The sequence below is a fragment of the Gastrolobium bilobum genome, unplaced genomic scaffold (genome assembly GCF_033153095.1).
Source record: "Gastrolobium bilobum isolate Gb01-03AN ecotype WA unplaced genomic scaffold, APGP_CSIRO_Gbil_v1 utg291250, whole genome shotgun sequence".
NCBI lineage: Eukaryota > Viridiplantae > Streptophyta > Magnoliopsida > Fabales > Fabaceae > Gastrolobium > Gastrolobium bilobum.
In genome coordinates, this window is record NW_026898332.1 from 7,270 (window position 1) to 23,900 (window position 16,631).

Here is a 16,631-nt window from a genome sequence, read left to right on the forward strand (position 1 = left end):
TGCTTTGTTATACGTATGTGTATGCATTTGGTGTGGCATAGGATGGTGTTTCCCTATGTTTGTATGTGGCATGACGATGCGTAAATCATACTTGGTAGTTAGCTGGCCAGTAGGACTATTTGCATCTGAGTTTCCTTAGGACAGCTTGAGAGCTCGAGGGATTTCTCCTGGAGATGTTATTGCATTTTGCATAGATATGTATTTACTGCATTATTATTGTTATTGCTATTACACTGATATGGAACTGTGGGGTGGAGAGATGCTCCAAGGACCCCTGGTTTACTGGATATATTCATATATCTCACCCCGTGTTGTGGGGACCCCGTTTCAGGTAAGGATGCTGCAGGAGCCACCAGTGGGAAGTGGCCATATTTGGATTAGCATATACATGAGGATCCTATATTTTGATATTATATATGTTGTTTTGTAGCTCACATGTATAGGATTGTAATTCATAGACCATTGATAGATGTATGATTTGTATATTGGAATGGACTTAGCCTATGCTCATGTCTTTGGTCATCTCTTTTGTTGATGGGAGCCAAGGGAATGATCATAGTGTTTTGTAAGCTAAGTTCCATGAATTGTAATGAACATGATTTGTAATTGATGAGTACTTTAAGTTTAATATATGTATGTTCATTAAGTATTGGATTGTTGAACTGGAAACTAAATTAGGTACCTAGTGCTAAATTGGTAAATGTTGAGAAAACAAATACATCCTGTCCGTTTGACCAATTTTCACACCCAATGTGATGGAGTTGGACTTTGATGCCTCTATGCAAGTTGTAGACATTTCTCTTAGCTTTCCATAGAGACCAAAATGGTGTAATTTGAGTAAGTATAGCTCAAGTTATGAGTGGAAAACCATAGGTAGGTTAAATGACCTTGTTTTGGGTCACCCAGCCCTGTGGATGGCGCCTGGGGCGCCAGATTCACGCTTGGGGCGCCAAATTACGGGATCAGACAGTAGCATCCACACTGAGGGCGCCAGATTCACGCTTGGGGCGCCAACTTTCTGTTTTCCCACGCTCTGGGCGTGGATCTCACGCTGCGGGCGCGGGGGTTCTGGAGGTTTCACACCCTTTTCTTAGAAAATGCATAACTTTGGCTACGGTACTCCGATTTGAGCGCGGTTTGAACCCACACGTAGCTAATGAAAAATACTATAACATAATAGAAGATGGGAATCATAAAAGGAGTTTAGAATTAATTTGATAATTAAAGTGATGAAGACATTTAACGACGAATTGTCAAGTAGAATGAGAATATAATATTAAGTTTAGTCCCACTATTTCGCGAAGTATATATAGTTATGATCACGCACTTGGTTATTTAAATCCGGCTTGTTTAAAAAGGAAAAATTTATCCGGTTTTCTAATTGAACCAATGTGATTGTAACTGCGTTTAATGTCGTACGCAATGATAACAATCCGGTTCTAGAACGGGGTGTTACACCACCATGCATGGCCAAAATTCCAGAGAGTTGGCGCGATCCAGCGCCACAGCGGCGCGGATCCGCGCCAGTTTACGAGAAAAAAGTACCATGTTTTAAAAAGGGCAAACTTGGAAGAAGGAAAAAGGGCATATAAAAAGGAGACTTTACACAGAAAAAGAGAACGCTAATTCTTCAGAGATGGCGGTCGTGCTCAGAGATAGAGTCTTGCGAAGATCTTGTTCTCCTCTTTTCCAATTTTCAGTTCATGTTGAATATTGATAGGTCAGTCATGATAATGGTTGGCTAGTTTCTTTTTATTGTAGTTAGGGTCACAAACTATATGTGAACCATTGTTACAACGGATTGGTTTATAATTATTCGTTTATATAATTATCTTTATCTCTACCCTATGCGTAATTTATGTCTTCTTTGTTAGAACTGATCAATCTAATAGTTGATGATAATTTGAGGGTTAGAACCCTAGATAGGAATATTGGGGTTTTGATTTGGAAAGGGGGTAGGATAACAATTCATATGCATGCTAGAAATAGATGTATATTTTATTACAGATGCTTAAATTATTGGGTTCATTGCTTAATGCCATGAGGAACATTGCAAGGAATTGGGGTTAAAAGGTTAATCCTGGAAGGAATTGAGGGTTAACTACTGAATGTTTTTAGATAATAATTTATCTGAGTAATTATATAAATGAGTATTGTAAATCAATCCAGAGTAAGAATCAGAAATCATTTGGTGAGTGCACTCTAGCTACAATGCTTTCTCATACTTTTACAAATCAATCCTTACTTTTATTTTTATTATTCATCACAAAAATTCCAAAAATACGTTCTTACTTTTAGTCTTATTTTTACTCAAATCAACAACAAATTTCACACACCTATTCGAATTCCTTCCATCTTAAAAAGATAATTATTTGATAGTCGATCACAGTCCCTGTGGAGACGATACTTTCTTCTCATTATACTACTTGTGCGATCGGTATACTTGCCGGTGAACATCAATGACAAACCAACAGATCCCAAATAGTGAATCCATGTCCATTGATGTACGAATATTGCTTCAGTCTCAACTTCATTACTAGAACTGCATAAGGATTTTGCTTTATTTTAGATACAGGATCAGATATTGATAAGGGGATACTTAATTAAAAATGGATGTACGGATTAGGGTGAAGTAAAGACTTAAGGGGGGGATAACAAGCTACCAATGACACTTCTCTGGTACACAGACAGCTTCATAGCATTGTTCATTCAACAGTCAAGCTACATGACAATTTGAAAAGAATGGTATATAATGAGAAGGAACCTGGACTTGAGATAAACACCCCAGATACATAAGAAATCAAACACATTAATCAGAAAGCAAATCAATCATAGACTCATCCCATTTACTGCAAACTTAAAGCAGAACAATGAGTTTAAAATGGCATAGAAAAGTGGAAGATTGGGTCCCCCGCGATACGTAGAGGTCCATAGCAACATACTGAGACATCTTCCTAACTATAGGAGCTAGAAGCACATAGAAGGCAAACCCCATAGCCCGAAACACGGTTACTCAACAGAATAACACAAACATTGCAGAAATCATCAAATCATAACATTTTCAAGAGTTAAAAAGGAAAAAAAGTCCTGACTAAAATATTGCGGAAATCAGGCTGTTTAAAAAAAAATTGAGATCTTACCGATTGACGGAATGAAGTGGTAGTATCCAGCAGTGGCGAGGATCACATGACAACTGTTGTCATTTAGAGTTTGGGTTTTGAGATTTAAGTACAAAAAAGGCAGAAAACAGATTATATTTTATATTCTGATTTTTTTAAAATTCTTATCCAAATGGTTTCAAAAATTCGAGAAATGTTTCTTTTATTAATTAAAAAAATAACTTTCATGCAAATTAAGCTCAAACAAACGCACTTTGAGTCCTCGCATAGCTTCTGCCTTAGTGACTCTTCATCCCTCACTACTCTTGATACTACTGATTCCCAACACCTGCAGCATAACTAATCAAGATTTTAACTATATTTGAAATTTTACTTGGTGATAGTCAATGATAATTTAGGATATTAAATCTTCCACACTCATTCATATACATGAAATTCAAGACACTATTTAGTTACAGGTGATAATAGGATTTAATATGTTCCACTCCATAATTTGAACATAAGACTAAGAGAAGAGCAAAAGAAAAACCAATCACTTCATATACAATTGTTGTTTACAGAAATAATGGTTCAGAGATCTTACTTACAAGTTACAATAATAAATAAAGTCTTCTGATGGTCCTCAAAAGTTGAGGCCCATTAAGTGTAAATTGTTCCACAAAACCCATGTTTGGTTATAAATCACTCCCCTCAACCTTCTTCTTTCCAAATAGAGCAACTGTTTTGAATAGTGGACCAGAGCAATACCGAAAATAGGAATTAAGGTAGATCTGGAGCAAATTTAACATTATCTTTTTCACATATGACTATTGGGTTAGTTTGCTTTGTTCAGGACACCTAAGGCCATCAGAAGGAACCACCAAATGAAGAGAGAGGAAGGAGGGTTGCGCAGAAAGGAAAAACCTGTTGTAGTACAACAGCAGTCAAAGAAGGCAATGGAAAGCCGCCACGTCAGCCACAACAGAGAAGGTGGAGGTGCTACCTCTGCTACAGTACGGAAGCAAGGGAGCTGAGCAATCAAAAGCAGCCACGTCAGCTGCAGCAGAAGGAGTGGAGGTGCCTCCCTGAATCCGATACTCCCACTCACTAAGGGAGCCAAAAGCAAGGGGGGCCACTTCCATTTAAGGCCAAGCTGGCAAGAAGCAAGGCTACGATTGGAGAGGATTTAGACAAAGCATGACCCTTGATGAAAGGAACAATGGAGATCAAATGAAGAACCCTATAAAAGGAACAAGCAATCCTCATAAAGGGGATCATCAGCGCCCATCCTAGGACTCGTTATCTCTTTGTTTTCTTTTTGTAAAAATGCTCACTAGGAGCTAACTTCCTCTAAGTAGGTGAGGGTTCCATAGAAGTAATCCCTTTTGTCTTAGGATAACTTTGTAAGGAACACATATTTTATAAATGAATTTTGAGTTGCTCTTTAGTTTAATTTATTGATTTTGTGAAACCCTTTGGGCTGGCAACCTCATCCCGGGTCCACTCGATTGATGAAACACTGACAAAGGCGTGTGGAGCATTCTCAAAATCCTGGGGTAGTTTAGCCTGAAGAAAGGAGGGAGAAACACCTGGAATGGGGAGCACTGCCATGTGAATCCATGCTCTTTTGAGAAGGCAGCATGATTTCCTTGCATATAACTCCAAGTACTATGGAGTAACGTGGAGAGTAGAGCCCTGCCCTCTGCTTACCTATAGCAAAACAAGGGAAGGAGCAAAATTCACTTGTAAAATATGCTACCAAACAGGGTTAACCAAAGGGATGAAAACATGGAACCCGTGACACCCACTTGACTTTTTCTGAAATTAATCTTAATTCAAACTTCTATCACAACCTTTCCCTCACGATAACTAAACTGTGTTTTACCAGCTGATGCTCTTACTTTCATTTCATTGACTGCTCTTGACGTTACTTAAATTGATGTTTTTTTTATTCGATGACCGTGCTAAGTCATTCACTGCGCTCATCTGGTTCAGAATGATTAACATTGTTTAACTAGCTGCCCAGAGATTGCTCTTTGTGAAGCTTAGCTGAGAATAGTACTTTCTTTTATTGCTCCATTTTACAAATTAAGTTTCCTTTAGCGTTTTTTACTTCACAACTGCTCCCTGAGGACGATAAATCTGGGGCTACAATACCCTATATTGCTTGACACGTATGCTTGCGTATAGTTGAAGAGGGTTGCTCTTAGTCAGAGTAGATTGTTCCTGTTGGCAATCCTGATTATTACTCTGCACTCTTGCTCTCAGAAAAGATATTCCCGAGCAGCTCTCGGTTCGACTAAGCAATTGGCGCCGTTGCCGGGGATCATTTGGCAAGAAAGGGCATTTTTAAGGAAACATTTTTGTTATTTGATTTCAGTCTTTTTGTTTTGATAGACCTCTTCCATTTGTATGAGCACAGAACCTACAGAACTTGGACTGGAAATAGTACTTTTTGATCTAGAACCCGAGAGAACCTTCAGAAATAGAAGAAGAGTTCAAAGGTTGAGAAACATTACAATGGAGGAGGTAGTAAACAATGATAACAATGGAAATCATAATCATGAGCAAGGACCGAATGAAGAAAGAGGGCCATCATTGAAGGATATGGCTGCTCCCTTCAGAAATGGTCCAGAACGAGGCTATGTTCCCCCTCCTTTGAATATCCCGAACTTTGAAATAAAACCTGCAATGTTCCAAATGATTATGAACGCTGGTCAGTTCCATGGACTACCCATGGAAGACCCTCACAGTCATTTGGACAATTTCACTGAGATAGTTGATAATTTCAAAGTTCATGGTATTTCGGAAGAAAACATGCGGATGTGGCTTTTTCCATTTTCCTTAGCTGGAAAAGCCAAAGAGTGGAGGAGAACATTGCCCCCAAACTCCATCACCAATTGGGAACAATTGGCGGAACAATTTGTTACCCGATTTTTCTCCCAAGCAAAACAAGCCCGAGTGAGGGCTGATATAGCTTCCTTTCAAATGTATGATGGAGAAAGTCTGTACGAAGCGTGGGAACGCTTTAAAGAGTTGATACGAATTTGCCCGAATCATGGAGTTTCTGATTGGGGCATCATTCACACATTTTATCATGGCTTAACCCCACCATTGAAAGCAACTGTTGATGCAGCTGCAGGGGGAGATCTTTTGGACTTTACTTATCCAGAAACCTACCAGTTGCTGGAAAAAATTTCAAAAAAACATATTTCATGGCCTTCCACACGACACAGTGCTCCTAAGAAAGCAGGAGTTCTTGAGCTAAGCTCAGCTGATGCTCTTTCAGCACAAATGGCTTCGCTCCAGAACACTATAAAAAACTGGAAGCCCATGGAACAGAAAAAACCAACTGAGCAACTTCTCTTGACTCAATCAAGTCAGAGTTTCCCCACTTGTGGAGGTCCTCATGAATATGAGGACTGTAACAATCTAGCTGCTGTGTGCTATGCAGGAGGATATGACAACAACAACAGGAGCAATGACAACTATCAAGGGAACAATAACCGAGGCTGGAGGAATCAGAATAGTGCTGGAGGAAGTGGAGGAAACTAACAGAACCGATCCCCGTATCCCAGGCAGAACCAACAAAACTGGGATAAGGGTGAAGGGAAGTCCCAATCCTTTGAGACTTCTGTCAAGAAGTACATGAATCAGAACAGCGCAGCTATGCGAAACCTAGAAACTCAAATTGGTCAGCTGGCTGGAGCATTCAAACAGAGGCAACCAGGGACACTCCCTAGTGACACAGAAAAGCCGTCTCAGGATAACCAGGAGCATTGTAATGCTATAAGCCTACGAGATGGAAAGACTTTACCACCCCCAGATTTAGTGGCACGACCTCGAAAGCGCGATCCAGCAAAACAGACTATAGGAAAGGAAGTTGAAGAAGCCACTGACCCTTCACACCTTGAAACTCAGACAGGTCTAGAAGAGAAGGTCCAGAGCAACGAGTCTGCTGAAATCAAACCGGATGATGCAACACCTGTAGCAGACCTTGGAGCAACAAAAGTTAGTGAACCAGTTTCAGTTCCAACTTATGTTCCCCCATGCAAGAGAAGGAGTGAGCCGATTGAGCCTCCTTTTCCAAGGAGGATGAAAAACCAACACGAGGATAAGCAGTTTAGCCAGTTTCTTGACTTGATGAAACAACTTCACATAAACATTCCTCTGGTAGAAGCTCTGGAGTAAATGCCTTCGTATGCAAAATTTATTAAGGACATTTTGTCAAAAAGAAGAAAGATCGAAGAGTTTGAGACCGTAGCCCTCACTCAACAGTCGTGCAAGTACCTGACTAAAATTCCTCCCAAACTAAAAGATCCTGGTATATTCACCATCCCGTGTACAGTTGGGAAGAACTATCTTGGTCGGGCACTTTGTGATCTGGGCTCAAGTGTAAATTTAATGCCAGCTTCCATCTTCAAGCAGCTTGATATAGGAGCAGCAAGACCAACCACAGTCACTCTTCAACTTGCAGAAGGATCTATAGCCAAGCCAGAAGGAAAAATTGAGAATGTCCTTGTCCAAGTAGACAAGTTCATTCTACCAGCTGACTTCATCATCTTAAACTTTGAAGCAGATCAAGAAGTTCCAATAATTCTGGGCAGACCATTCCTGGCTACCGGTGATGCTATCATAAAATGTCAGAAAGGGAGAACTTTCTATGAGTGTAAACGGAGAAGAAGTGAAGTTTAATGTCATTAAAGCAATAAAGTTCGATGAAGATGACACTGAGGAATGCTTTAGTATTTCGATCTTGACTCGGTCATAAGAGAAGAACAGCAGGAGCATTTGCAGCCAGAGATAGGCATGAAGGACTTTGAAGAGCTGGAGGAATACATTGCATCCATCAGTTTCCACCAATCCCAGGGAAGGAAAGAAAGGGTCTTTGAATCTTTAAACCGATCAGAGCAGGAGTAAAGATCGAAATTGCCTTCAGTAGAGCAACCACCTACCTTGGAGTTAAAACCCTTACCTGAACACTTGAAATACACTTATTTAGGTAAAGACAACACTCTCCCTGTGATTATTTCTTCTTTGCTAACCCATGAACAGGAACTTCAACTCGCACAAAAGCTCAAAGACTACAAAGGAGCAATCGGTTGGACCATGGCTGACATAAAAGGAATTAGCCCAACAATTTGCATGCACAAGATTTTGCTCCAAGACCCTGACAGCTCATCTGTGGAGCATCAAAGGAGGCTGAATCCCAATATGAAGGAAGTGGTAAGAAAAGAAATCATCAAATGGCTTGATGCAGGTATAATCTATCCCATCTCAGATAGTAAATGGGTTGCTCCTGTACAATGCGTTCCAAAAAAGGGTTGCATTACTGTAGTTGAAAATGACAAACAAGAGTTAATAGCCACCAAAAAAATAACTGGGTGGAGGATTTGTCAAGACTACATGAAATTAAATAATGCTACCCGAAAGGATCATTTCTCCCTTCCTTTTATTGACCAAATGTTGGATCATCTAGCTGGGAAAGAATTCTTTTGTTTCTTAGATGGGTATTAGGGATACAACCAAATCCCGGTTGCTCCTGAAGACCAACACAAAACCACTTTTATGTGCCCCTTTGGGACGTTCGCATTCAGAAGAATTCCTTTTGGGCTATGTAATTCCCCTGCAACTTTTCAAAGATGCATGTTTGCTTTGTTTACTGATTTGGTAGGGGAAGCAGTAGAAATTTTCATGGATGATTTTTCTGTCATTGGTTGCTCTTTTCCTACTTGCCTTAATAACCTTGCCTTAATAACCTTGAACAGGTATTGAAAAGATGTGTCAAGAGCAATTTAGTGCTGAATTGGGAGAAATGCCACATCATGGTAAGAGAAGGCATCGTGCTAGGACACAAAATCTCAAGCAAGGGCCTCGAGGTGGACAAGGCTAAGGTGGAAGCAATTGAGAAGCTACCTCCCCTACTACAGTAAAAGGGATCAGAAGCTTCTTGGGACATGCTGGGTTCTACAGACGTTTCATTAAAGACTTCTCTAAACTCGCCAAACCACTTTGTGAGCTTCTAAAGCAAGACAGGAAGTTCAATTTTGATGAAAAATGTTTGACAGCCTTCCTGGAGCTCAAGTCGAGACTGGTGTCCGCACCCATCATTCAAAGCCCAGATTGGAGTCTTCCTTTTGAACTAATGTGTGACGCCAGCGATTTTGGCTTGGGAGCAGTTCTTGGGCAGCGAAAAGACAAAGTCTTCAGAACTGTTTACTACGCTAGTAGAACTCTTACTCCGGCACAAGCCAACTACACAGTGACGGAGAAGGAGATGTTGGCAGTTGTATTTGCATGTGACAAGTTTCGTTCATATCTAATATGCTCCAAAGTCACAGTATTCACTGATCATTCAGCAATCAAGCAACTCTTTGCTAAGAAGGATGCCAAACCAAGACTAATTAGATGGGTACTGTTGCTCCAAGAATTTGACCTTGAGATCAAGGACCGGAGAGGAAGTGATAACAAGGTAGCTGACCACTTATCTCGATTAGAGAGGGCAAGCCCACAAGAAGGGGATCATATCAAGGAGACATTCCCTGATGAGCAGCTGCTGATGATATCTGAAAGACAAGCTCCTTGGTTTGCAGATATTGCAAACTACCTGGCTGCTGGAATAGAGCCATACCACTTGAATCACCAAGGGAGAAAAAGGTTCCATCACGAAGCTAAGCAGTATTTCTGGGACGACCCTTTGCTCTACAAAAGGTGTTCTGACCAATTACTTCGAAGGTGTATCCCTGAAGAAGAACAACAGAAAATACTGGAGCAATGCCACAACTCCCCTTATGGAGGACACTTTGCTGGAGCAAGAACAGCAGCTAAAGTGCTGCAGTCAGGTCTATATTGGCCCTCCTTGTTTAAAGATGCTAATGTTTTTGTTAAAAAATTTGACAGGTGCCAGAGAACAGGGAACATTACAAGAAAGCATGAAATGCCCCTTGTCCCAATAATGGAGGTTGAATTGTTCGATGTATGGGGCATTGATTTCATGGGGCCTTTCCCACCTTCCTTTGGAAACAAGTATATACTTGTTGTAGTTGACTATGTGTCGAAATGGGTAGAAGCTGTTGCTACCCCCACCAATGATGCCAGGATAGTGCTGAAGTTCATCAAGAAGAATGTTTTACCAGCAATTTTTATGCAACATTGAATTTTCACCCGAGTGGAATCAGATTACCAAGCTTTTCGTAATTTCCATATTTTCTTCTTCTTCTACCTATATAAACACAACCAAAAGGTGAGAAATATCATTGACATGGAAAAGTCAATATAGTAATCTAATATGTATATAAACTGCTCTTTTATGACTTAATCCTTATTAATTTCAGCTTAGAAAACTACATCTGCCAGAGGCATATCAAACCATTCCCAGATTTAGACGTTGTTGTCCCCAGCAATGTACAAAACTCAATCCAGAAAACAATCAATTCATCTAGCATAACAATGCATAGACACTCTCAGACACAATATGACATGCATGACTGACCCAATATCATAAATTCCCATTAATGTCATCAGCTTCTTAAAGATACAAGTCTACATTGATTACCCCTCACATAGATAAATAATGTCCACTCAACACTCAGTGTTTAAAGGTATCATGAGCACTCAATCAATCACAGCTATAACACTACCATAGGCTTGATCATATTCTAAAAAATTCTTAAAAATGAAGAATCAAACACATGCACCAATTGATCAAAAGGACTTCACAGGTTGTAACTTGGCCAAGTTAAAGGGTAAGAATATATGGATAGTAGCTCAAACAACAATGAGATTGAAAAATTGATACTCTTTCACTTTAGCACATTCAACTCAATGATTTTGCTCCACTAACATTCCCACAGAATTTCGGGAATTAATTTCTGTCAGCCACCTTTTATGCACATCCACCCTTTTTTTTATAAGGGTACATATGACATCTACATCCCCTACTTACTTGACCTTTGTGGAGCTTACTTCAATTTCTTTGTTTTAATTTTCACCACATAAGTAATTCAATCTCAATCAAGGTAAGATACATGGATATAGGTTAAACCATCAATCAGGCCACAAGTCATTTATCAACAAATTAAGTTCAGGCTCAAGGGGCTAGCAATTGAAAAATTTCATACAGGTGGACTATTTTGGCCATAGGCTAACAAGAACAAAATGCCTTTATCCTCTCAACCAATGCATGCATTACAGAGAAACAAATCAAGTTCTAGAGTGTTACAACAACGAGGTCTCTCAACAAGAAAATTCAGTGTTTAAGCTCAAACCTCACAGCTATGGTATCAATATAGACTCAAGAAAATTGACTTCAGACATTATCAGAATTTCACAACATTAATTCAGACAAATGAGCAATCATGTAATCCAATTATACCTATGCAATGTCATGCCAGAATGTCATACAACATACTTCCAAAAATTTAGTCAAGCACATTAACTAGATAAGCACATTTAAACCTGAGAATTGCTTAAAAAACATATCAATATTTTTTTTTAGATAAAGATAAAGAGCAACACAAAATACTAACTAAAATAAAAAATAAAAGAGTTTAGAATATCTCCCCTGATAAAAGAATTGCAGTTCCAAGATGCTTTCTTAAAGCCTACCATTCCCAGATTCAAAGAATTGTTGTCCCCAGCAATAATCAAACCAAAAGATGGATGGAAAACCTTCACCATGGAACAAACAGCGGCATATAGGATAGACTATAATGCGCACAGGATAACATCAGAGTGTTTGGGAAATATACCAACTCAAAACAGCTAAATGACCCTAACATCAACCTATGGTCATAATAAAACAGCAAAAGTACTAAAAAGAAAAATAAACTAATATACAATAAATCTCCATCAGCAAGGAGACATCAATCATCCCCATCGTCACTATCATCCATTACTATCCTCCTAGCAGCACGGGATGATTCAGTGGCAGGACGATACAGCTGTGGATCCATAAATGGTTGTGATGGCATGGGCACATCAGCTGGGGCTGGAGCAGGATAAGGTTATTGATACACATACGGAGGAGGAACCTGAGGGTACACTGGCTCGAATGTACCAAATGGTACACTAGGATATGCATGCTCCAGGAAGCGGTGAGTATACTCCCCCTGCATAATGAGCGCCTCATTCTGGATAGATATCAGTAAAAGCTGTTGTTGCAGTCCATAAAAATCAAATGCAGGAGGAGGTCCTTGTGGGGCAACCGGATCTTCTTGAGCATCCTGTGCGTCAGGAGCATCTGGCTCAGGTACAGGAGGTGGAATAGGCATACGTGGTACTCGTGGAGAAGCAGGCCTACTAGCATCTCGGGCTCATCTCTTGAACTCATCCTCAGATTTTGTGCAGTGATCCATGTACGTAGTCAAAGTCAGATCAGAGGCAGGCTTAACATCCAACTCCTCATCTTCAGAGACAAACACCCCTACCCTAGTACACAAATGAGTAATAAGAGAGGCAAATCCCAGAAGTTCTTTCTTTCTACTCCCTCGCACCATATGACAAATTCTATCAGATAAAATTGCAGCAATATTCAGTCTTTCTTCCCCAGTAAGGATGTACAATAAAGAGGCTCGCTCGATATTCACATCTGACAAATTAGAAGATGGCAGGATATTGGCATTTACAAAGTTATGCCAAAAGCGACATTCACCAGTCAGCTCTTTCATATTCAACTTTTCAGAGAAGCCATCAGCCTTAGTTTCCCACTTTGAGTATGGGCTGGTAATCCCTGTCCTAACCATCTCTGTTAGTTTAGGGAAGTCATCTCTGTACAGCCTGGGTCTTGAGGGTTGCATTCGGTTATACAAAGAAACATACTCACAATGAGTATTTTGAATGAAACTCGTCAGAAGGTAGAACTCAATTGTGGCTGCATCAAAAGGAACATCAATTCCTCGAACCCATGAAGTCTTTGTTGATTGTAAATCTTCTAGGTCTGCATTTGCACAGAACTCCTTGACAATTGAGCTCAAGGCTGGTTCAGCGTAATCTACCAAAACCTCCCATTGCCTTCTTTTGATGGTCCTCAGGATCGGATTATCTTCAGGCATTATCCATATCAATATTCCTTTCAAGAATGAAGCCCTTGTTCTCATAAAGATCATAGAATCTATTCTGAGCCTCCATGCTCACAAACTTGCTTTCAACCAGATCATGAGAAATTTTTCGCTTCTTTTTCCCTTCACCTGCTGGTTTCTTACCCTTAGAAACCTGAAAATCAGAAAAGTAATCCAATACAAAGGGTATAGAAAATAATACCAATCAGATTATAACACAGAATTAATTCCCATATTTAACTCAGATCAAATCAGTTAACAAAGGTTCATACACATGGTGAAATTTATGCAAATGCTTCTAATCACAAACCACATGTACATAAACCATTCCCAGATTTAATCTAAGATTATATCATTGATCAAAATATTCATCACAGCATAGATCAAAATTTCCAACCACACATAGACATATATTATACGAAATATTATATGACCATGAAAACCCACAAATACCCACAATGAAACCCACAAAACACTCACATGAAACTCTCACACCTACACACAGATCATCCATACCCAGATACATCATAAATATAAAAATTTATATCAAATCCACAAATACTGAGATACAATCATACCCATAATTCATAAAACCAAAATAACAAATTCAATAAGATGAAGAAATTACCTTGGGTGCCATGAACAATGAAAAACATGTGGAAGATGTGCTTAATGTGTGAGGAACTTGTAGTGTTGCAAGAAAATAAAAATGAGTAGGGCGTGAGGAGAAGAGTAAAAGAAGAAGAAGAAAACAAGAAGAAGAAGAAAGAAAGAAATGAGAAGAAAATGGAACGAAGAAGAAGAATAGAAGAAAAGAAAAGAAAAGAAAAACGAGAGAAAGAAAGGGAGGGGGGTTTTGATGGCGTGGGGTAGAATGATTGAGGGAAGGGGGTATTAGAGATTAATGCCCAAAACGCAGCGTTTTTTTTTTTTAATTCAACTGGTGCGGATCCGTGCCGCTGTGGCACTGGACCGCACCAAGTCTCTGCCCTTTGTACTGGAGAATGGTGCAGGATCGCGCGGGTGTGGCGCTGATCCTCGCCATTTTTCTGGTATTTGTACTGTGCAATTTTTTTTTAGAGATAAATATAAAAACAAATTCTACATTAGGTTGCCTCCCAATAAGCGCGTGTTTAACGTCACGAGCCTGATGGTTACCTCTTTATGTACCAACAGAGTTAAGATATTGAGCCACAGTATTTTGTGACACAAGTCCTCCATGATAGAATTTTAACCTTGAACCATTCACCTTGAAAGGTCTATCTTCATCGAGTGATGATATTTCTATTGTACCATAAGGAAAAACTGTTTTCACCACATAAGGACCAAACCATCTTGATTTTAATTTACCTGGAAACAACCTCAGGCGAGAATTATACAGCAAAACTTGTTGGCCTGGTTCAAACTCCTTGTGAATGATCCAGTTATCATGCCACTTCTTTGTTTTCTCCTTGTAGATTCTGGCACTCTCATATGTAGAATTTCTGAACTCATCAAGCTCACTTAATTGAATCTGTCTTTTCTCAAGAGCTTTTGTTGGATCAAAATTTAGAAACTTGATAGCCCAGAAAGCTTTATGCTCTAACTCCACAGGTAAATGGCAAGATTTCCCAAATACCAATTGATAAGGTGACATATCAATAAGAGTCTTAAAAGCAGTCTTGTACGCCCACAGTGCATCATCTAGCCTCTTAGACCAATCTTTCAAAGAATTTCCAACAGTCTTCTCAAGAATCCGCTTCAATTCTATGTTAGAAACCTCTACTTGGCCACTGGTTTGAGGATGATAAGGTGTAGCCACCTTATGTTTAACACCATATTTAGCTAGTAGATTATCAAACTGCTTGTTACAAAAATGAGTGCCTTCATCACTTATGATGGCCCTAGGTACACCAAACCTTGTGAAAATATTCTTCCTTAAGAAATTCACAACTACCTTAGCATCATTAGTGGGAAGAGCAACAGCCTCAACCCACTTGGAAACATAATCAACATCAACAAGGATGTACTGGTTGGAATAAGATGAGGGGAATGGTCCCATAAAATCTATCCCCCACACATCAAAAAGTTCTACCTTTAATATGCTATTCAGAGGCATTTCATCCTTGCGGGAAATATTTCTAGCCCTTTGACACTTGTCACATCTTTCAACATAATCCCTAGCATCTTTGAATAAAGTAGGCCAATAATAACCACTCTGTAAAACTTTATGAGCAGTTCTATTACCTCCAAAGTGTCCTCCATAATCTGATGCATGGCAATGCCACAGTATCTCATGTACTTCAAATTCTGGCACACTCCTCCTTATGATTCCATCAGCACATTGGAAATACAAGTAAGGATCATCCCAATGAAATCTCCTTGCATCTCGTAGGAACTTCTTCTTTTGTTGCCTAGTAAGGTTAGGAGGCAACTCTCTTATCACCTTGTAATTGGCAATATCTGCAAACTAAGGGGGTACAAACTTAGCCATTACTCTTTCATCAGGGAAGGTGTCATTTATTTCTCTCTCAGGACCATCTTGTAATTCCTTCTCCTGAATTCATGACAAATGATCTGCCACCTTGTTTTCTACTCCAGCCTTATCTCTGATCTCCAAGTCAAACTCTTGAAACAAGAGCATCCACCTTAGCAAACGAGGCTTGGCATCCTACTTATTCATCAAATACTTGATAGCAGAGTGGTCAGTAAAAACAATTACCTTAGAACCCAACAGAAAAGATCTAAATTTGTCCAATGCGTACACTACTGCTAGCATTTCTTTTTCAGTTGTGGCATAATTTACTTATGCCTCATTTAAAATCTTGCTAACATAGTATATGACATGTAACAATTTATTCTTACGTTGGCCAAGGACTGCACCAATAGCATAAGCACTAGCATCACACATAAGCTCAAAAGGTAACTCCAATCAAAAGCTACAAGGATAGGAGTTGTAGTGAGCTTTTCTTTCAACAGATTAAAAGCTTTAAGACATGCATCTTCAAAATGAAATTCAGAATTCTTTTCTAAAAGTTGGCTCAATGGTTTAGCTATCTTAGAAAAGTCTTTGATAAATCTCCTGTAAAATCCAGCATGTCCTAGAAAACTTCTAACACTAGTCACATTATTAGGATGAGGAAGTTTTTCAATCAACATCAATTTTGCTTCATCAACCGCAATCCCTTTCTCAGATATCTTATGACCTAAAACAATACCCTTTTGTACCATAAAATGACATTTTTCCCAGTTAAGTACAATATTAGTTTCTTCGCATCTTTTTAGAACATAAGTTAAATTATGCAAACATAAATCAAAACAAGAGCCAAAAACGGAAAATTCATCCATAAATACCTTAAGATTTTTCTCCACCATGTCAGAAAATATGGAGAGCGTGCACCTCTGAAATGTAGCAGGTGCATTACATAGACCGAACGACATCCGTCTATATGCAAAGACCTTAAACGGGCAAGTGAAGGCTATTTTCTCCTGGTCT

At 39.3% G+C, this 16,631-nt stretch overlaps 1 non-coding gene across 1 annotated transcript; it reads right to left on the reverse strand.

Annotated features, from left to right (window-relative positions):
• Positions 1–6,058: 6,058 nt before the first annotated feature.
• LOC133314965 (small nucleolar RNA R71) lies at positions 6,059–6,163 on the reverse strand. The gene has a single exon (XR_009752028.1). It is a non-coding gene; the product is annotated as a small nucleolar RNA R71 (small nucleolar RNA).
• Positions 6,164–16,631: the final 10,468 nt, after the last annotated feature.